Source organism: Rhinopithecus roxellana, chromosome 16, assembly GCF_007565055.1.
Source record: "Rhinopithecus roxellana isolate Shanxi Qingling chromosome 16, ASM756505v1, whole genome shotgun sequence".
Taxonomy (NCBI): Eukaryota; Metazoa; Chordata; class Mammalia; order Primates; family Cercopithecidae; genus Rhinopithecus; species Rhinopithecus roxellana.
Window position 1 is genome coordinate 19,913,502 of NC_044564.1, and position 23,491 is coordinate 19,936,992.

The 23,491-nt window shown below is 43.0% G+C and overlaps 1 long non-coding RNA gene across 1 annotated transcript in view; it reads left to right on the forward strand.

Annotated features, from left to right (window-relative positions):
- LOC115894027 overlaps positions 1-18,663 on the forward strand; it is a 97,519-nt gene extending 78,856 nt beyond the window's left edge. The window contains exons 5-9 of the long non-coding RNA XR_004054082.1: positions 3,831-3,946; positions 5,436-5,569; positions 9,292-9,560; positions 13,441-13,553; positions 18,571-18,663. This is a non-coding gene — a long non-coding RNA (uncharacterized LOC115894027). The remainder of the gene's footprint in view (positions 1-3,830; positions 3,947-5,435; positions 5,570-9,291; positions 9,561-13,440; positions 13,554-18,570) is intronic.
- Positions 18,664-23,491: the final 4,828 nt, after the last annotated feature.

Genomic DNA, 23,491 nt, shown 5'->3' on the forward strand with positions numbered 1-23,491 from the left:
ACTGTAGGGACAGGTTTTCAACAGCAGGAACAGCCCATTGGTCTCAGTTTCCTCATCTGTAAATGCAGAGGATGGAGGGGATGAAAGAAGGAAAAAACCCTGATATCCTTTCTAGTATCTTTTTCATAGGCATATGGCTGTGGGCAGCTGTATTTGGCCTGTACAATTTAGTGTCTTGTGGCTTCTAGAAGAACACATCATAAGCAAGTTTCCATGTTCCTGTATAGTTTCCACATTTTCCACTATTGGATGCAGAAGATGTCATATTTTATGTAATCAAAATTCGCTTTACCTTTCCTTTGAAACAATTGTGTAGTTTTCAGTTTTATGTCATCACTACTAGCATAGAGTTTTTTCATTTCAGAAAATATATGCCAATCATAGACTTTAATTGTTGTTTTCTGTGCTTTTTGTTTTAACTACTAGTGCTATTGGACATTTTTCTACTAGCTGTCCTTGCCCCCTTAGATCGACAGCACAGATCTCAAAGCCTGATTCTCAGCATCTGCAGTCATTACCAATACCTGGAATGTGTAGGATTTTGACCCCAGACTATGCTTTTGAATGAATACAGCTGCCATTTATACTCTTTTGAGCATTTCTCCTGTCAGGCTGTTAAATATTGCTTTTTGCTGGGGTCAGTGGGCCAACTTCTTGAGTCTTTGTTTACTTCTACTCTGAAAAACCAGACGCGATAACTAAGCTTGTTAGAATTGCTTAGAAGAAAACACATTCACTGAGTGTCAGAGCCTGGTTGTTTCATTAAAAGGAAGGTGCATGGGTTCATGTCATCTTGTACAGTTGCCCAGAGGCCTTGCAGGTTTATATCTTAACTCTTGGCTGGGGTCTGAGTGTCTGAGGATGTTGGATCAATTATCCAAAACAAGAGAAGTGACCACATTTGGTTTTATTAAAATCATGCTGGTAGAACGAATGTGGATAGCAATACCTTCACATGTGCATTGAACTTGACTTTTATTTTTTTAGACGGAGTTTCACTCTTGTTGCCCAGGCTGGTGTGCAATGGTGCTATCTCGCTCACCACAACCTCCGCCTCCCGGGTTTAAGCGATTCTCCTGCCTCAGCCTCCCGATTAGCTGGGATTATAGGCATGCGCCGCCATACACAGCTAATTTTGTATTTTTAGTAGAGATGGGGTTTCTCCATGTTGGCCAGGCTGGTCTCGAACTCCCGACCTTAGGTGATCCACCCACCTCGGCCTCCCAAAGTGCCGGGATTGCAGGCTTGAGACATTGCGCCCGACCGAGCTTGACATTTTATGAAGCCTTTTGATATATCATTTATCCTCACCATAACGTGATAGGGTAGGGGTAGTCTTCCTATTTTATGGATGCGGATGATCAGTCCCGAAATGTGTCTTACACAAGATCCCTCAGCTCATCTGTGGCAGGACCAGCCATCAAACTGGGGCTCAAGACCATTGCTCCCTGGCTACATGTGAGGTCTGCATGGCTTCAGCTTCTGTGTGTCTGGCTCCTTCACATGTTTGCTCACGTTCAAGATGCAGGATGTGGGGAAATTGCCTTTAAATACAATAAAAGAGAAACAAGCCGATGAGCTCACAAGGTTTTTTGTTTGGGATGGTACCTGTTTATCTAACCGACTCTCCCCAAATCACTCCTGGCCGTTGCAGGCAGGAGATGGGCCACCCTGTATCTGAGACATAGGCGTCTCTCTGTGGAGTTCATAAGGTCGTCATTTAATTTATCTTGATCCCTTATGTTGGACAAATTCAAGAGGACGGGGGTGATTATAGGGAAGGGAACATTAATGCCATCCTGGGGACACCTATGAGGGCTTTGGATTTCTGAGGGAAGATGGGGTGTGTAGGATTTTGTGGTACAGGAAGGATTTCCTATGGGTGGTCTTCCATAGGTAAGGCATTAACTCATGTAGTGAGACAGTAGGGCATAGAAAAGGGCACATGGGATTTGGAGTCAGATACACCAGGGCTGGAATCCTGACTCTGTCACCTGAGTGACCCTGGGAGGTCACTCAGCCTCTCTGGGCCATCTCCAGAGAGGCCTGTCCTATGTGTCTCTTGTTCTCATTTCTCGTGTTCTGAATGTCCAGCCTAGAAGGAATTAGTCCTTCTTTGAGCTGATGTTGTCAGTGCATATCCATTTAGATTCCTTTACCATTGTGGGCCTACCTGTGGCCAGCATCTGCATCTCTTTGTCAGAGGATAGAGCCCAGGGCTGCTGGCGACTGTTTTGCCTGCACACAGGACAGCTGGAAGTACCTGGGAGATTACTCACCCCCACTCACCCTTCTTCTGGTAATTGATGGGTGCTGAGGCATAAGTACTCCAGCTGCCGGCTCCTAACTAAGACGACTCAGGGGTGTGACCTTCACCAGAACTCCCTGGTGGGATTGAGCCAAAGTTCTCCTCCGAGTGCCTTGTGTGATACGGTGCTCCACTGCCTTACCTGTTTTTCTGGGAGCACTTCCTAATACACCACTTTCACATGAATCCTCCTCCACGGTTGCTTCCGGGGACCCCAATTAAGACGCAGCCATGCAGAGGCAGTTGCCCAGGCTGTAACACAGAACCCAAGTGGGCTTACTCAGACTGCCAAAGGGCTTCACCATCCAAATGCACAGGTCCTCCAAATTGGCTGCTTTTTTAAAAAACAAACTGAAAACATTTCAACAAAGCAGCCATTTTTTAAAAAGCTCTTTTATAAAACTAGTTACCTTTATAGCATTTTAAAGGAGTTTTCATATACATGGTTTCACTTGAGTCTCATTACATTCCTGATATAGCAAGAAGTTATTATCCTCTTTTTCAGGTGAGGGAGTTAAGGCCCAAATTGATGAAGTGATTAGACAAAGTAACCCAAGAGGTACACCGCAGAATAAGATGTAGAAACCCACGTTTTCCAACCCTCGTTCAGCCATAGGACTGACAGTTTTTGATAGTGTGACTGATGATGGTGAAGAGGTGTTTTCAGGCATTTTTGTTGGTGTTTTGAACATATTTATTTACCCTGTTGTAATGTCTCAGAGTTGGTCCACTCCATTATTCTTAAAAAGGAAAAACCTTTTATGTAATTTTTCTCATTATGAAAGTAATACATTCTCATTACATAAAATTTTGAATGTACAGAAAAAAGGACAATATAAAAAAACTTTTCATAATTCCAAGAGTTTCTTTTAGTCTTTTATTCTGGTCTTTTCTTTTTTCTGTGCAATTATTTCTTTCTGTGTTATATGCTCAAAATAATTTACACTTAATTACACCTATAATTGCCAATGCACAACCATCTTTGTTGATCTGTGAGGGTCCCCTTTGTTTTGTTCTAATCACACACTTCTCCATTACAAAATGAGCTTTAAATATCTTGTGCTGGAAAGTAAGGCAGTGCTCAAAAAAGTGATGTGGACCTGTCAAAAAGACAAGGAAATCAACTGGAAGAGGCTTCCACTGGCCAAATCTAGGGCAATTTAAGCATCAACATAATTAAGAAAATAAAGAAAATAAACCATTGAAAAATAGGAATCTGTGAGTCTGTGCAATAAAAAACAGAGCAATAATAAGTAGATAAGTAACAGGAGAGAGGAGAGGCCTCTTGCTTACAGTAAAATGCCAACCATTAAATATGAAAACAGTGCTAGAGTTGGAAGATCATCATTTTGCAACTATCATGGTAAACATTGATTTGAATAAGAATCTTCAAAGGCTGTGACACCTTAGGAGGAAATTTTTTATTTATAGAAAAGTTACAAAGGTAATGCAGGAAATTCCCATATACCATCACGAAGTATTCCCTAATGTTAACATGTTTCTGTTTTTGTGTTTGAGACAGGATCTCTCTGTCATCCAAGCTGGAGTGCAGTGGTGCAGTCACGGCTCACTGCAGCCTCAAACTCCCATGCTCAAGTGATCCTCCCACATCAGCTTCCCGTGTAGCTTGGACTCCAGGTGCATACCACCATGCCTGGATAATTTTTAAATTTTTTTGTAGAGATGGGGTCTCGCTATATGCACTAGGCTGGTCTCGAACTCCTGGCTTCAAACTATCCTTCCACCTCGGCCTGTCAAACTGTTGGGATCACAGGCATGAGCCACCACACCCAGCCCAGAATCCTTCTTGCCCCAACTCCTCCATGAAGCTTTCTTGATTATTTCCCTCCTATCAGAATTTTTCTGTTTCTGTTTTACATTATCTTGACTAAGTTATATGCACGTCTACTTAGCACCTGCCTCATTGTACCTTGTTTTTGAATTAAGTGATGATATGTCTGTCTTCCCCTCTTACAGAAGGGAAAGAATGAAATCTAATCCCTCCACCTGGCAGAATGAAGAGTGTACCTACTCTATGGGTAGGTTCTCAATGACTACTGCTGAAAGAATTCAAACTGAAATGGAAGAAGTTTCCTCATGGATCAAAAATCTTAACTGAAGACTTCATGTTTTCCATTAACTGCAGCCACTTACATCTATTTAAGCTTCCGCTATCAAAAATGGAAAAGCAGCCAGTGATTTCTGCTTTAACCAAAGCTGTCTTGTGTTTTTTGAAAACTTTTTGCTATTTTTTAATTTTTTCTAGAGAAAGGGTCTTGCTCTGTCATCCAGGCTGGAGTGCAGTGGCACAATTGTAGTTTACTGACTTCAAACTCATGGACTCAAACAATCCTCTTGCCCTAGCCTCTCAAGTAGCTCAGACTACAAGTGCAAGCCCAGCTACTTTTTAAGATTTTTTGTAGAGATGGGGTCTCGTTATGTTGCTATATAGCTGGTCTCGAACTCCTGGCCTCAAGCAATCCTCCTGCTGCCACCTCTCAAAATGTTAGGATTACAGGCCAGGCGCAGTGGCTCACGCCTGTAATCCCAGCACTTTGGGAGGCTGAGGCGGTTGGATAATTTGAGGTCAGGAGTTCAAGACCAGCCTGGTCAACATGGTGAAACTACTAAAAATACAAAAATTAGCCAGGTGTGGTAGTGCGTGCCTGTAATCCCAGCTACTTGGGAGGCTGAGGCAGGAGAATTGCTTGAGCCCAGGAGGCGGACGTTGCAGTGAACCAAGATGGCGCCACTACACCCCAGTCTGAGCAACAGAGTGAGACTCTGTCTCAAAAAAAAAAAAAAAAAAAGGTGTTCGGATTACAGGCGTGAGCACCTGTACCTGGTCAGTCTTTTGTACTAAAGGGAAGATGCTGATTTGGGTTGCAACACGCTTTCACACTCTGCCATCTGTGTGGGCATGCACTGTGGAGTGATGCTAAGAACTGGCCTCCACATTTGAAGAGCACCTCTGAGGGGCCAGGAGACCTCTCCAGGCCTCTCATTTCATCCTAGACCATTTAATCTGCTGTAAGTGAAAACTGATTGATTCCTTTACAGTCTACTAGGTTTATTATTTTTTTATGTTTTTTTTTTTTTTTTTTTTTTTTTTTTTTGGTGTCTCTAGGTATGAGAGAACAGAAATAGAGATTTGGGTAGCTTTAGCTGTTTAGAGTAAGGTGACCAAACCTCCTTTCTGCCTGTTCCTGCTATTTGAAACACCACTATTCTCCACACAATGAAAATGCCTTATTGCTTAAGGTAGTATACTCTGTTGTTTTATTTTTAATGATAGGAAAGAGGAAAGAAGTCATTTTATTTTGGATTGTGGTATTCATTGATTGGAAACCTCCCAGGTTGTTTTCTAGTTCTGTACAACTTGGAAAGAAAAAAGTACAAGTCAGGGAGACAAATATTTGCGAGTGATGTGTACATTTCAAGAATGTTTACCCAATTCCGGGAAGAACCATTTGCCACTAAAAGGCCCCGCTGCCTGTCCTCCTCACCATGTCACCCTGCAGAAGGTCAAGTGGCCTTATGCATGAGGCTAATTCCCTGCATTCCTGATCAAGGGGCAGAGAGGGCCAGGCAAAGTCACTGCTGTCTTGAGCAGCCAGTGGCCATGACGGAATTAGGACCAGAGGCCCACAGTTGCAAAGATAACTCAAATACCCTATAGGCTTCCTTGAAAGGCTGAAAAGTACAGGCTTGGGGCTTTGCTCACTTAGAACAAAACTTTATGAAAAGAAACAGGTACATTGAAGTCTAGACATCTTTAAGAAAAGTAACCTCAAATGACATTTACATAGTATGTTATGGTTTATTGTATACATCTCACCAGACTGCTAAAAAGAAAAAGGGTCTCTCCTGAAGGCTGAGTTCTGGCCCCAGCTCAGATACTGACTTGCTGGGTAATCTTGGGCAGGTAACTTAATTTCTCTGGGTCCCAAGTTCCTCATTTGTAAAATAAGGGATGGAGTAGGTCATGTCTAAATTGGTCCCCGATTCTTCCCTTGTAACCCAAATGATGACTCTGAGATAGGTAGGGAAAAGAACACTATTCTCATTTTACAGATAAAGAAAACAGAGGCTCACTGAGGAAAAGATTCCTGGCCAAGGTGGATTAGAATCCTCTAACACCTGTATTTTTTAATTTACACTGAAGACACCATTGCATATCTGCTGTGGCAATTTTTGTACTGGAGACAGAAGGCATTGTGGGTGAAGGACATCATGAACAAAGGCCCAGAGCCCTGTCTCTGCAGCCCAGGCTCATCTGCTTCCCTCAGGATGCTCAACCCTCTCTCTTTAGGGGTTCCAAAGTTGGCTTATTGATGTTATGTAACCTTGATTTCTATCAACACCTGAAAAAGATACCACAGGCAACCAGTCAGAAATAACCCTGGAATGGCAAGAATGCAGCCGTGTCTCTTAAGCATATCAGCAAAGGGCATGCTGACTGAGTCCAAGCGGAGAAACACCTGAGCTGAGAAGTAGCCTCCACAGGCCACATGGGCAGCAGAGACATGAATTCAGAAGATGGGAATTCCCTGGACAGCCGCAAACTGTCACCGGCTGTGAGTGGCAGCCAAGTCATCTCATGTACTCCTCACAGCAGTCCTAGAGGTGGCAAACCTCATCATCCCCATTTTACAGTGGAGAAAGCTAAGCCCCTCCGAGACTGGGGAGCCTGCCCAGAGAGTCTCTATGTATTGCAACTGGGGTGGAATTTGAACCCAGGTCTGCCTGTCTGCAAGGACAAGGTCTCATTCCATTAATTACCCCATGACCACATTCTACCTTCCAGATTATTTTGAGATACTTTGCAAAATTCTGTAGTCACATGCAAAAGATTGAATAGTCATCTTGAACAAGTGATGTCTGGATACCTCTGGGGTAGAAAACTATGTGGTTCCTGGGCATGGAAAGGAGGGAGATCTCTTCTTCAGCTGGTAACATTTTGAACCATATGCATGTATTACCTATTCAAAGGAATGAATGAATTTTTGTTTGATTTGTTTTTTGAGAAAGGATCTCACTCTGTCACCCATGCAGTGATCAGGGCTCACTGCAGCCTCGATCTCCTGGGTTCAGGAGATCCTCCCACCTCAGCCTCCCAAGTAGCTGGAACTACGGGGGCATGCCACCATGCCTGGCTTATTTTTTGTAGAGACAAGGTTTTGCCATGTTTCCCAGTCTGGAATTAATTAAATTTAACAAAAGGTAATCTAGTATATTCGTTTCTGGTGGCAACTATAACCAATTGCCACAGCCTGGGTAGCTTAAAACTACAGAAATGTATTCTCTCGCAGTTCTAGAGGTCAGAAGTCTGAAATCAAGGTGTCAAGAGGGCCCTACTCCCTTCTGAGGCTCTAGGGGAGAGTCCATCCCCTGCCTCTTCCAGCTTCTGATGGCCTCAGGCATTCCTTGGCTTGTGGCTACATCACTCCAACCTCTGTGGTCACATTGCTTCTTCCTCCTCTTCTCTGTGTGTCTGTCTTATAAAGTCATATGTGATTGCTTATAACACCACTCACGGAATCCAGAGTAAGTTCTGCTTCTCAAGATCCTTCACCACATCTTTGTCATATAAGGGAATAATCACTCTTTTACTATATAAGGTCATAGTTACAGGTAGCAGGGATTAGGATGTGAACGCAGCTTTTGGGGCCACCATCCAACCCACTACACTAGAAATTAGCAGGCAAATCTCCACCCCTTCCCTGTTTGCTGTTATTTTGTCTCTCTCAGTATATTCCTTTGGGTGGGACACTTGTGTCTAAAAACAGCAGTTGTCGGTTTGAATCTCATCTATAGCATTTCTCTGGCCTTCTTTTTTTTTTTTTTTTTTTGAAGCAGAGTCTCGCTCTATTGCCCAGGCTAGAGTACAGTGGCACAATCTCAGCTCAGTGCAACCTCCACCTCCTGGGTTCAGGCGATTCTTCTGTCTAAGCCTCCCGAGTAGCTGGGATTACAGGTGCATGCCACCATGCCTGGCTATTATTTTGTATTTTTAGTTGAAATGGGGTTTCACCATGTTGGCCAGGCTGGTCTCAAACTCCTGACCTCAGGTGATCCACCCGCTTTGGCCTTCCACAGTGTTGGGATTGCAGGCGTGAGCCACTGTCAGGAGTTCAAGATTAGCCTGGCCAACATGGTGAAATCCCATCTCTACTAAAAATGCAAAAATTAGCTGGGTGTGGTGGTGGGTGCCTGTAATCCCAGCTACTTGGGAGGCCAAGACAAGAGAATCACATGAACCCAGGAGATGTAGGTTGCAGTGAGCCAAGATCACGCCGCTGCACACCAGCCTGGGTAACAGAGCAAGAGCCTGTCTCAAAAGAAGGAGGAGGAGGAGGAGGCGGAGGCAGAGGCGGAGGCGGAGGCGGAAGCGGAGGAGGAGGAGGAGGAGGAGGAAAGAAAAAAAGAAACATACAATTTTGTTTCTCTCTATGCTCAAGCTGTTACTAGCAAATTGCAACTCTAATCTCACACTTGGCTTGGTTAGTGTGCACTTTGTATTTCACCCCAATTTTGTTGTTGTTGTTTTTTAACCTTTCCTTACTCAGCTTTAGGCCAGAACGTCCAGATTCAAAGTTTTGGCACTGTCTTGGAGAGTCCTATTTTCCCAGGGGAAACACAGCAGGAAAATGTAAGTTGCTTTACCTAACAAATCCTTCCAGTCATGTACAACCTCAGAAGGGCAAACCAGTCTTCATCAACACATCTTTGCTGTCTGGTAAAGTGTAAAAAGCGTGAAGCAGAAAGGCAGATTGGAACACCTGTGGCTATTATGAAACCCATGCCACTTCCCAGCCTTGCGTGTTTTCTGGTCAGAAAGTATGCACCTGTCAGCCACAGCTGAAAACCCAGTAATCAAGGGCCCAGAGCTAGGGCTCAGATGAGTTGACTGAGGAATTAGAAGGATTTCAAAATAAGCCTATTAATTCTGTTGGATTGAAATATCTTCCATCTTCACACAGCCAAAGATAGCTGAACTTTTGTTTGACATTTTACACAGTGTCTTATGCCTGCCTGAAAGAAGGGGTGCAGGTCTTCATAGAATGGGGAAAGTCCAGAGACGATCTGGACTCCAAAGACAACAGCTTGGATTCTGAGCTGTCACTTACCAGCCAAAAGGGAATCTTGGCCCGGCCACGGAAGTTCCCTGAGTCTCAACTACCTCGTCTGTAAAAGGGTCTCATCAGGCCCACATTAGATTATCTATTCGACCATCAGTTCAAGATCTAAGGTAATGTGTCATTGTTCATGTTATTACCAACTCGAGAGAAAAAGAAAAAGAAAAGCAAAACTTGGTGGTTCCGAGAAGACCATTTATCTGGATTTTCTGTGTTATAGAAAGGTCAACATCACCCATCCTTCCTAATCTTGGTCCTTTGATTTATGTCTGATTGAGGAAAGAGGTGGTCCCAGCACCTGGGGTGGGAAGAGCTTGCAGGGGGACCCAGGGGGACTTAGCTGCAGGAGGGGATTAGCTGACTCTCAGGGCCATCATTCAGAACAGCTGAATTGTCCTCTATGTTCTAGAAGGAACATCTTCATTCTTCCTTCTGGGCCCCAAGTATTTGAAACCACCACCATCTCTTGGAAGGCAGAAAGTCTTACCTAAAATTGTTTTCTTCATTTATACACTTATTGAATATAAAAACAAATGCTAATACTCTTGTGAAATGGAGGCCCAGATTTTAACTATGTAAAATCTGTGTATACAAAGAAGAAAAGACTTGATGAAAATGTTAATAGTGATTGTATTTGAGATAATAGATAATCAACTTTTACTGCTTTTCTATGTTTTCTAAAAACCTAAAAGTGTTCATCAATTGCTCTTATATGAAAAAGATATTCTATTCAGAAATATTTTAAGGCCCCAAAGGGATAATTCATTTATGTATTTTTATAAGAATTACATATACCATTTCAATAAAAATTAATGATACTATTAATAATACTAAAGCATCTGAAAGTAAGATGTTCTATGAATATTAATAAAGATACCAATTCTGAGTCACTGAAAAGGTACAGCACAGTGAAAATATATTATGATAAATTTCTTACACATTAAAATATCTGTATGATAAAAAAATTCACTTCTGAAAATAGTGCACTTTTTTTTTTTTTTTTTTTTAGATGAAGTCTTGCTCTGTAGCTCAGGCTGGAGTGCAGTGGTGTAATCTCAACTCACTGCAACCTCTGCCTCCTGGGTCCTGGTTCAAGCAAGTCTCCTGCCTCAGCCTCCCGAGTAGCTGGGATTACAGGAATGCGCCACCATGCCCAGTTAATTTTTTTGTGTTTTCAGTAGAGATGGGGTTTCACCATGCTGGCCAGGCAGGCCTTGAACTCCTGACCTCATGATCTGCCTGCCTCGGCCTCCCAAAGTGCTGGGATTACAGGCGTGAGCCACCACGCCTAGACAATAGCACACTTATAGTAAGGAATATTTGATACATTTAAAAGCACAGCACATGTTTAAAAGAATGTGGGCAACCTCTTGGGTTTTGTTTTACTAGAATGTTTCTTTTTGTTTTTTGTTTTTTTGAGACAGGGTCTATCCCTGTTGCCCAGGTTGGAGTGCAGTGTCACTAACCTGACTCTCTGCAGCCTCCACCTCATGGGCTCAAATTATCCTCCTGCTTCAGCCTCCCACGTAGCTGGAATGACAGGCTAATTTTTTTTTGTGTGGAGATGGGGTCTTGCTATGTTGTCCAGCTCGTCTCACACTCCTAGGCTCAAGTAATCCTCCCCTCTTGGCTTCCCAAAGTGCTGGGATTACAGGCATGAGTCACCGTGTTCAGCCTCAGGATTTAACCTGTATCTATTTAGGCTCAAAAACATTGTCAACATTTCTCAAAGTCATAAATAGGAATTAATGAAGGGATGTATTAATATTTTAAAATATTGCAATTGTTACTAGCAAACATATATAATAGAAAGGTATGTTCTAGAGCAGTGGTAACCAAAATTAAATTCCATGGGACCATCATTTGGTAAGAGGTCTTAGATGTTACCTGAGAAGAGGTTCAGTGGTCAGAGATGTCAGGTAAACCCTACATCCAGGTATTCAACAGGCTCATCTTTGCATGGCTTTTTGGAGCCTCAAGTATATTAATTTTCACTGTGACTCTCCAAAAGGAGTGCACAATGTATAGCATGTGCCCATAACATTTGTCCAGAAAGTCATTTTAAAAAATCTTAGGCTGGGCATGGTGACTCACACTCCAAGCAATTTGGGAAGCCACAGTGGGAGGATTGCTTGAGCCCAGGAGTTTGAGACCCACCTGGGAAACATACAGAGACCCTGTCTCTACAAAATATCAAGAAAATTAGCTGGATGTGGTGGCTCATGCAGGCCTGTAATCCCAGCTACTTGGGAGGCTGAGGTGGGAGGATCACTTGAGCTCAGGAGTTTGAGGATGCAGTGAGCTAAGATCATCCCCACTGGACTCCAGCTCAGGTGACAAACCAAAACCTTGCCTCAAAAATGAAATGAAATAAAATAAAATAAAATAGAAATCTTCCACAAAGAAGATTTCTCATTGGGATATGCCATGTCATAGGCATATAAAGGCTTTAAAAAATCTTTTCAATTTTAGTTTTGAGGCCATGAAGCAGAGTTTGTCTATCTCTGTTGTCACAAAGTGGGTATTTTGCTGAGTGCAATGGCTCATGCCTGTAATCCCAGCACTTTGAGAGGCTGAGGTGGGCGGATCACCTGAGGTGAGGAGTTCAAGACCAGCCTGGTCAGCATGGTAAAACCCTGTCTCTACTAAAAACACAAAAAGTTAGCCATGCACCTATAATCCCAGCTACTCGGGAAGCTGAGGCAGGAGAATCACTTGAACCCTGGAGGCAGAGGTTGCAATGAGCTGAGACTGTGCCATTGCACTCCAGCCTGGGCAAAACGAGTGACTCTCCATCTCAAAATACATCATACATACATACATACATACATACGTACGTACATACATACATACAAAACAAAGGGGGCATTTTATAAATTTGAAGCTCATGTATGGGTCACAATAAACCATTTAATGAGTCATATTACATGGACCCAAAGCCTAGTTCTCATTGTTGGGGTGCGTCTCATTCAAGTCATTCCCTGGCAGGAGTTCTACAGGTGCACACCACCAGAAAGCCTGAAGGGACTTTTGAGCTTCATCACAAGCTCCATGCTTTGACCTCCTTTATGAAAAGGCTGAGGAATGACATGCAACCCTGCACCTCCCTCCTGCCCCCCAACACACAAATGCACACCCTTTGCTGGCATGCGAAGCGTGCTTAGAAAGGGGAGGAAAAACCCAAACCACAAAACCCCGCATTCCTTTCAAGGGCTGTCTGTGTACACACCCTGGACCTTTGACTTCCTTTCCCTGGTGAACAGGGGTTTTTCAAAGCTTTGAGTCAGGAGTTAAGGACTGTTGAGATGCAACTCTAACATGTCCTGGCTTTATGATTTCAGCAGTTACCCTCTTGGGGCTCTGTTTTTTCTCTGTAAAATGGAGATAATGAGCCCTAGGACCTGTCTAACTTCCAGGACTGTTCTAAGGATAAAACAGACTCCACAATTCACTTTATCACTTATTTAGCCAGTCTTTGTCATCGCACTAAACACAGGGCATCCATTCTTTCTAAAGACCACAAAATGGCAAAACTAATGACAAATGAAAACAATCGTAACATTTCACAGAGGTGGTTCATATCCATAACACATGAGGAGTGCTTACATACAAATTTAATTATATATAGGCCATTAAAAAATTGGCAAAAGTCAAGAATACGCATTGACTTTTGCTAATAAATGTATAAACAAAGAAAATGATTTTGTGTTGGAGAAGCAGCACAAAGGCCAATAAACATATTTTTATGTTGATGCTCATTTTGAAATTTTGAAATTGCTTGGTTATTAGACTTGCTACTAGTTGTTGTGATTTAGTGTGTTAATGATAAAACCCACATTTTACTACGTCGCATTCTGAGACAGAGTCCTCAGGCTTTATCAGAGTGCCAGAGGTCTATGGCAAGGAATCCCTGATCTCTAGGAATCTGATAAAATGAAGTTTGGTGTATCCATATAATGAAATGCTGTGTTGATATTAACATTGATGTTTTAGGTAAAGATGTAGAGCAACTGCAACTTTCATACACTGCTGCAACCACTTTGGAGACTATCAGCTTTTTCCACTAAAGCTGAACATTATAGTCTAGAAATTGCACTCCTGAGCAGGTAGGTAACAGAAGTATATACCTATGTTCACCAAAAGACATCTAAAGAATGTTCATAGCAGCTGAAATAGCTGAAACCTGGAAACAGCCCCCATGTCCATCAACAGTAGAATGGATAAGTAAATTGTGATATATGTATACAAAAGAATACTATATATGTCAATGAGTGAATGAACTATAGCTATATGCAACAACATGAATCTCATTCATATACTGTTGAGTGAAAAAATATAGACAAAAATAAATACTGTATAATTCTACCGTAGAGTTTAAAAACCAGACAAGACCATTTTTAGAAATCAGAAGTCAGAATTATGTTACTTTTGGGCAAGAGGTGACAGTAACTTGGAGAGGGTCCAAAAGATTTTGGGGGATGCTGGTAATGTTCTCGTAGTTTATCTTGGTCGTGAATATAAAAGCAGAGTCAATATGTGAAGATTTACACCTATGATTTTTTGCATGTTTCTGTGAGATTTACACCTATGTTTTTTGCATGTTTCTGCTTTTATGTTCTACTTTAATCAAAAGTCTGCTTAAAAATGACATAGAAACATTTTCACGACATTGAAAGATATTTGTGTTGTCATGTTATATTAAAAACTACAGATTTGTATATAGTGTGCTTCCTCTTATTCCCCTTCAAGGTCATCATACATATGGCTTTTCAATACATGACATATCTTTAGGAGGATATATAAGCAATTGATGAAAGTGGTTGCTTCTGGAGATTGAGAATGGGAGAGATATTTATATTTTACTTCATGTCAGGGGTGTCCAATCTTTTGGCTTCCCTGGGCCACACTGGAAGAATTGTCTTGGGCCACACGTAAAATACATTAACACTAATGATAGCTGATGAGCTTTAAAAAATTACAGAAAAAATTTCATAATGTTTAAAGAAAGTTTACAATTTGTGCTGGGCTGCATTCAAAGCTATCCTGGGCCGTATGTGGCCCATGGGCTGTGGGATGGACAAGTTCGCTTTAAGCTATTTTGTACCTTCTGAAGATTTAACTGTGTATATGTATTGCCAATTCAATGAATAAATAAATCAGACTATAAAACTATAATCTCATTTTTGTGAAAATAAAGGACTGTCACTATCAATGTAAAATGATAACTATGTTTACCTCTGGGTAATGAAATTGTGAATTTATTTTTAAGACAGTGTCTAGCTCTGTCACCCAGGCTGGAGTGCAGTGGTGTGATCACAGCTCACTGCAGCTGGGAACTCCTGGGCTCAAGCAGTGCTCCTACCTCAACATCCTGAGTAGCTGGGACTACAGGTGCACACCATTGCACCTGACTGATTTTTAAATTTTTTGTAGAGATGGGTTGGGGGGTCTTGCCATGTTGCCCAGGCTGGTCTCGAACTCCCAGACTCAAGCAATCCTACCCCCGCAGTCTCCCAAAGTGCTGAGATCACAGGCATGAACCATCGCGTCTGGCTTATTTTATTTTATTTTTTAAATCTGATTTTCTCAGTCTTCTAGCATGAACATGTATTTCTTTTGAGAATGAGAAGTCATTATACCTTTTTTTGTAATGCAATTTTTATCAGTGTTATTGAGGTATAATTTGCAAATGGTAAAATGCACTGATTTTTAAGTTCATTGTTCAATAAGTTACAAATGTATATATATCTATGTCATCACTCAATCGAAACCTAGAATGTTTTCATCCACTAGAAAGTTCCTTCTCAGCCTTTGTGGTCAACCCTCCCATTGTGTAAGGAGACAACCATTGACCTAATTTCTATCACTGTAGCTTAGTTTTGTCTGCTTTGAAGAAATAGAAATTGTACAGTCCATACTCTTTTTATGTATGGCCTATTTTGCTCAATATAATGCTTCTGAGATGTATTTATGTTTTTGTGTGTATCCGTAGTTCATTATAATTTTTTTATTTTTTTATTTTTATTTTTTATTTTGAGACGGAGTCTCGCTCTGTCTCCCGGGCTGGAGTGCAGTGGCCGGATCTCAGCTCACTGCAAGCTCCGCCTCCCGGGTTTACGCCATTCTCCTGCCTCAGCCTCCCGAGTAGCTGGGACTACAGGCGCCCGCCACCTCGCCCGGCTAGTTTTTTGTATTTTTTAGTAGAGACGGGGTTTCACCGTGTTAGCCAGGATGGTCTCGATCTCCAGACCTCGTGATCCGCCCGTCTCGGCCTCCCAAAGTACTGGGATTACAGGCTTGAGCCACCGCGCCCGGCCCATTATAATTTTTTTAAATGAGGAGTAACATCTTAACTACTTCCTGCTTTCTGATCTGCAGGATGAGACAGGATCCACACAAAAATAATCCTCTACAGACTCTCCAAGCATGTCCGCTGTAGGCAGGAGTTATCCTACAACCTTCCTATCCTGGGAGGAGAGATAACAGCCACCCACCCCATTCCATTCTGGCCTGCCCCCTCCTCTGGCGGCAGCGCCAGTCTCAGGTGAGAGCCACCCTGCTTGTTGCCATTGTTCTGCAAGTGACAGCCTCGGGGGCAAATGGAAAGCCGTCAACCTGAGGGATGTCAACGGCAGACAAGAATTCCTTTCTTTGTCAGGGTGGGTGGTCTTCAGGGCTTCAGCATCAACCTGTACAAAGATGATAAACATCGTGTGTGCTTGCAGGAAAACATCGCCACCACCCAACAACTCTAACCACACTCCTTTGTGAGGCCAAGATTAGCCTGTATGTGGCTTCTCTTGACTGTGTACAAATCATCAAGTCCCAGCCCCAGTGAGGGCATCCAGAGGTCATTTATTCCATGTCCCCCCATGCAGTCCCCCGACCTGCTGCCTCATGATATTTATTTGTACCAGAATCTTAATCATAGACAGCTGGATGATCCCTTAGAGATCTTCTGGTTCAACGCTCTCAGGCTACAAGATGGGGTCCAGACACAGGCTGTGACTTGTCCAAGGTCACAAAGCACAAGGACTAGGGCAGGGCAAGAACCCATGTCCTGCAAGCCTTCCCCTTTGGAGTATCCTTTCCACTACTCCAAGCTGCTTTTGTTAATGTCACCCTCACCCCCAAGGTGCAATGTAGTGCAATTTCTAACTTTCCAATAAAAAAGGAGTGTGTGTGAGAGTAACCTACATACTTGAGGAACCTCCTGCTGTCTGGGGTATAAAGGCTTTCTTGCGTTTGTGGCCAGGACAATTGAGGCCGCTTCATTAAAGAATAGTTTGGTGCCCTCTAGTGGCTATCAGTAACAATGACAATCACTGCCCCTCTTCCTGGGCATCTCTTGAGCAGGACATTCAACGTGCAAATTTATTTCTAATTTTGAATCCAAACAACGGGCCTGGAGAGTAGGCAGTTTTATCCCAGTTTTATAGAGGATGAAATTGAGTCTCACACATATTAAATGATCTGCTCAAGATGATTGAGCCTGGATTCAAACCCAGCCATGTTTCTTCTTCCGCTCCTCTGTGTCAGCACTACTACTGAACACATGGGCAGGCCTAGGCTGGACATTAGTAGCTTGCTCAGGGCCACAAGTCCGGTAAACCCCATGCTTGCTGTTCACCGTGCCAGGCTGCTCCCCAGAAGGAAAGTGGCATACAAAGTGTCCAAGGAAACTTCTTCCCTGTGGTAGCGTTTCTCCAGAAGAGGAACTAGGAGGGGAACTAGGGTGTCTCTGGGCCCTTCTCTGTACCCAGGCATACGTAGGAAGGAAGTTCCAAGGGACTCAGAGCTGCAGAAAACACATTTGATCCACTTGATTCAACCATGCTGTGCAACCGAGCCCCAGGAGTAAATGCATGCATGAATGAATGAATGAATGAATGAATGAATGAATGGAGTGGCCTAGACATTAGGATGAGGACTATTGGCAGAGGCTGTGCAGGTCAGGGGTGGTTTTGCAGTTGTACTATAAAGAGATTGATCCCAATTTAATTTGAGGAATCCATGTCTATGGATCAGAGCAGTCCACAGATAGAGAAGGCTGCTCCTGTGGGGGTGAACTCCACATCCCAGGGATATGTAAGCAATTTGAGAAGACTTCAGTGGAGTTGTTGAAAGGGGATTTCGAGCCTGTGTGTGTTTTTGTTTTGTTTTGGTTTGGTTTTTTTGTTTTGTTTTGTTTGACACTCTGTTGCCAGGCTGGAGTGCAGTGGCACAATCTCGGCTCACTACAGCCTCTGCCTCCCTGGTTCAAGTGATTCTCCCGCCTTAGCCTCCCAAGTAGCTGGGATTACAGGTGTGTGCCACAACACCCAGCTAATTTTTGTATTTTTAGTAGAGATGGAGTTTCATCATGCTGGCCAGGATGGTCTCCAACTCCTGACCTCGTGATCTGCCCACCTTGGCCTCCCAAAGTGCTGGGATTATAGGCGTGAGCCACCGCGCCTGGCTGCCGGTGTGTGTTTTTAAACATTGGTGTAAACATTTAGAAATTGGAAGATTTCACATTAAAACCCAGATTTCTAACTCCTCTTTAACAAAGTGGGAGACTTGGCCTCACTGGGCCCGCTGCAGCCTGTTACTGCTGCCCCTCCCCTCCGCGTTGTCCCCCAGCACTGAGGACTACTGGTAGAGGCTACTTCGCCTCACACATGTGCTGTTGTTTTTCTTATTGTAAAAACAAATAAGAGTAGCTGGGACTACAGGCAAACACCACCACACCTGGCTAATTTTTACAGTAATTTTTTCTAGAGACAGGGTCTCCCTATGTTGCCCAAGCTGGTCTTGAACTCCTGGGCTCAAGGGATCCTCCCACCTCAGCCTCCCAAAATGCTGGAATTACAAGCATGAGCCACCGTGCCTGGCCTGAAGTTTTTTCAAGTGAAAAGAGAAATTTTAACAGGAGGAAAAAGAAAAATTGAGTACAATGTATTTATTTGTGTATATAAATAAATTTCTATACATTTTAAAGGCAAACACCCCACTTGCTTTTATTGCCAGCTTGGACTCCACAGCATCCTGAGTTTGCCAGCCAGTCGAGTCTTTGGCACCTTCTTATCTCTGCAGTGTGGACCTCAGGTCAGATTCTCACCCTGTTGTTGCTTCCGTCTTTAGCTTCTAAGAGATGGAGGATGTGGAGCAGTCCTGGGCCTTGTGGTCTGAGGGGAGAAGAAATCCTGCCCAGGCAGACTGCTATGAATGTCCAGGTAAGTGGGAACATAAAGGCCTGGCAGACCACATCTATGCCCTCTGTCCCAGGGGAGCCCTTTGGAGATGCAGTGCCTGATCATGAATCTGCACTTTCTTCTTGTGATAGGGTTTCTTAACACTTCCCTCCCAATCCTGGCCACCTAGATGGCTCTCTGATTCCCTGATGGTGTCTAGAACTGAACGCAAGCTCCAGATGTGGTTTCAGCAGCCCCAAACAGCGGAACAAACACCTCCCTCAGTTCAGGCACTGCTTTTGTTCTTGTCACCTCAGGTCACCCATCTCTTTTCAGAAGCCATGTCACACTGTTGGTTCCCACTTAGTTTGTAGGACACCAAGGCCATCAGATTATTTTATGAGCCCTTCTCAAGAGCAATCTACCCTTACTTAACATGAAAATCATAGACACTGAAGGTTGAACATTGTCCTAGAGGTCATCTAAGGCCACTTCCCACACATGCAGAAAGAGACCCTTTCCTCAAATACCCTGTATTACTCCGTTCTCATATTGCTTTAAAGAAATACCCAAGCCTGGGTAATTTATAAAGATAAAAGAGATTCAATGGACTCACGGTTTCACATGGCTGGGAGGCCTCACAATTATGACAGAAGGTGAAGGAGGAGCATTGGCACCTTTTACATGGTGGCGGACAAGAGAGCCTGTACACTCTTCCACGTGTGTACACTTCCCCAGTGCCCTTTATAAAACCATCACATCTCATGAGACGTATTCACTAGCACAAGAACAGCCGGGTAAAACCTGTCCCCATGATTCAATTACCTCCCACTGGGTTCCTCCCATGATGCGTGGGGATTATGGGAACTACAGTTCAATATGAGATTTGGATGGGGACACAGCCAAACCACACCGCACCCTTACAGTATTTTTTAACTGAAGTGAGGAATTTGTATTTTGCTTTTTGTTCCATTCCTCCAAGAATGGATGTTGATTTTGTCAAAAGACACATTAGTCATCTTTTCCAGTTCTGTGTCATTCATAAATTTGATTAGGACAATTTCTACATTTTTATGTATGTTGGTACATACTGGTTATGCATTCTGCTCATCAAAGTACCTCATAATCATTGTAGAAAATTTAGAAAATAGAGAAAGCGTAAAGAAAACAATAAAAAACCCTGTGATATGTAGAATATATAAAGAACACTTACAATTCAATAATTAAAAGGCAAATAAATCAATTTTAAAATGGACAAAGGATTTGAACACATAATTATCTAAATAAGATATACCGATGGTCAATATACACCTCAAAAGATGCTCAACATCATTAATCATTAGGGAAATGCAAATTGAAACCACCATGAAATACCACTTCTCACCCACCAGAATGGCTATAATCAAAAAGATACATGTTGGCAAAAATGTGGAGAAAGTGGAACCCTCATATACTGCTGGTGGGAATGTAAAATAGTGCAGATACTTTAGAAAACAGTCTGGCAGTTCTTCAGAATGTTACAGAGTTAAATATTCCCCAGCAATTCCACTCTAAGTTCTATATCCGATTAAAATGATCATATACATCCACGTAAAAACTTGTACACGGATGTTCACAGCAGCATTATTCATAATCACGAAAAAGTAAAAACAACCCAGTGTCCATCAGTGGAGGATTGGATGAATAAAATATGGTACATCCATATAATGGAATGTTGCTTGTCAATAAAAAACCAAAATATCATACAATACATATGAACCCTGAAAACATTATGCTAAGTGAAAGAAGTTAGACACAAAAGGCCATGTAATGTGTGATTCCATTAATGTGAAAAGTCAGGAATAGTCAAATTTCTGTCTATAGAGAAAGAAAGCAGATTAATGGTTTCCCAGGGCTGAGGAGGCTTGAGGGGAAATGGGGGTTTGACTGCTAATGCGTATGAGGTTTGTTTCTGGGGTGATGAACATGTTCTAAAATTGATTGTGGTGATGGTTGCACAACTCTGTGAATATACTGAAAATCATTGTACACTTTAAATGGGTAATTTGTATGGTATGTGAATTATATAATTCTATCTCAACAAAGCTGGGAGACACTACCTTTTATGAGTGCTTTGTGTAATCTCTCCAATTGCGTTCTCACCAATGGTGGATGCAGTGTCAATCAGCAGCATTGGTTGGATATGAGTCCACTGCAGGCCAGCTCCTCTGCTGGTCCCTGGATGCAAAGGAATTCCGCCTCAAGAAGTCAAGTACATCTTGTATCATCCAGGGGAAATAAGCATCAGTATCATTGTAATACAAGATGCAAGGTTGGAAAATGGGGGTCCTTAGAAGTTTGGGATGAGGGGCAAGGGATAAGCCTCAGAGGAGGGAAAAGATTACTTTCAGCTGAAACGTTGGAAAAAGGCTTCAAGGAGAGGGAAATTGTATCCTTTCCAATAAGATTGTGACAGATGGTCATGGATGTGACCAGAAGGAGTCTAGATTGGACTTTAAGCTCCTTGAGAGGAGGACCATGACTAATTCATTACTGGACCTGGCTTGAAGAAGGTGCATAGTAAAGTTTGTGGAATGCTTGAATATACAAATGAAAGAATGAGTGACAGTATAAACAAAAGATTTACAGGGAAAGAAAACAGCATGAGCAAAGCATGGAAACAGAAGGGCACAGGACAGGTCTAGAAAATGGAAACTTGTCCAGTGTGGCTAACACATAAGGTTCACGATAAAGGTTTATGGAAGGAAAGTTCCTAAAGGGCTGTGGGTACCAGGTGATGGGAACTTACAATTATCTACAACTGGGAATCAATAAATGATTTTTGAGCAAAGGAATGGCATGGCCAAAGCTGTACTTTAGAAACATGGAGCTGTAAGCCTATGTGGAAGATGGATTAGAGGGGTCAGCCTGGAGTCTGGGAGACCAGTTCAGAGGCTACACAGGTAAAATTTGGTGGGGGCTAAACCAGGACAGTGGCAGTACAGCCAAAGAAGGGATTAAGGCCAGAGACACTCCAACCCCTTTCCAAGCATTATAAAAACTACAAAAACAAGTGCATCTGGTGATAAATATTTCACCCGTTCAACAGAACGATACGTATTAGAGGATACACTTGCCAATAAAAATATTAGTGGTTTGTGGTTTGAAGCTGCAACCACACTTGTTATAAAGGCAATTGAAAGGAAAACCCCCATTGGGGGTAATAAGAGAGGTGGAAACCACAAGACCATAACCCCATTATGAGCAGAGTTCATCTACATAATGGGTGAACCCTGGACCACATTTATCCTCCCTTGGCCCTACCCACAATGGGCAACGATAACTCCAAGACTAAGCTTGAGGCAGAGACGCCCTCTCTGTTTCAAGCCACTTGGTTAGCCACGTAGGGTACTGGCAAGAACCTGCTCTGATTCCAGCTCTGTGCTAACCCATGCAGGACAATCTCTAGTGGAGGAAGTAAGAGGAGACTTGTTCTAATTCAGAGGCTTATAATTTGGTGGTTGAGACTATTAATGCTGGGGTTGGGCTGTGCATGCCTGAACCCAGCTCTGTCACTTATTAGCTGCATGATCTTGAACAAGTTGCTTAGCATCTCTGTGCTTTAGTTGCCTCATCTCTGAACTAAGACTAGTGAATATGCTTAAAAACCACCTAGTATGGCCGGGCGCGGTGGCTCAAGCCTGTAATCCCAGCACTTTGGGAGGCCGAGACGGGTGGATCGCGAGGTCAGGAGATCGAGACCAACCTAGCTAACACGGCGAAACCCCGTCTCTACTAAAAAAATACAAAAAACTAGCCGGGCGAGTTGGCGGTCGCCTGTAGTCCCAGCTACTTGGGAGGCTGAGGCAGGAGAATGGCGTAAACCCGGGAGGCGGAGCTTGCAGTGAGCTGAGATCCGGCCACTGCACTCCAGCCTGGGCGACAGAGCGAGACTCCGTCTCAAAAACAAAAACAAAAACAAACAAAAAAAAACCCACCTAGTATTACAGTAAGCACCATTTAAATGTTGCTATTCTTACTGTTATTATTACAATAAATAATGGCCAATGCTAGACAACCATGGAATGGGTTGTTCTCAAGTGGAGTGCTCCACATCACCAAAGGCACACAAGCAGAGACAAGGTGGTTATAAGTTTCAGCTTTGGACTGTGAGTTGTCAGTGCTAAAAAGATATGCAAGCAGTCTTATTCAGTATTATTCATCCAATTTATTTAATCCCACAAGCATTTGCTGAGCAGCTACTCTGTGCTGGATACCATGCTAAGCCCTGGAGATATTGGGATGAATCACACAGCCTTAGCTCTTAAGGACCTGAAAAACTAGTGAGGATGGCAGGTGGGTATCACTTCTGGTGGGCTAAGTGCCACAGCAGCAGCACAGAGGAGGATCAGGGACAGCCAGAGGAGGGAGTTGGGCTTCCAAAAAGCTGCAACGGGAAGCTAGGGACCTCTGGGCATATTCAGGATCTAGGGATGCAGAGTGGGAAGACGTGCCCTTGCTGGTCTGTGAGTGGTGAAGATTTTGACATCCAGAGCTGATGGCCCTGTCCTTAGTTGAAGCCGTTGTACACTCCTACTCCTTACTGCTTTTGGAAAGACAAATCTTGTGAGTCCTCGAGATGATTTTGAAACCTCTCCGCGCGCACATTTTGTTGATAGATGCTCCACTGTGATGTTTTTGCCCAATTCTTTTTTTCCTTTTGGTTCAGGGACACTGAAATCTAAGTTTCTTCAGAAGGAGGATTTGTCTGGCTGATCACAGAAAAAAGAGACTGCATTTCCTGGAGTACTAAATGAATGCAGCTTAAGGCAACAGGATCAGGCTAATTTCTATGTTGCTGCGTCCTCGTTCCAGAAAGATTCCCCCCTTAG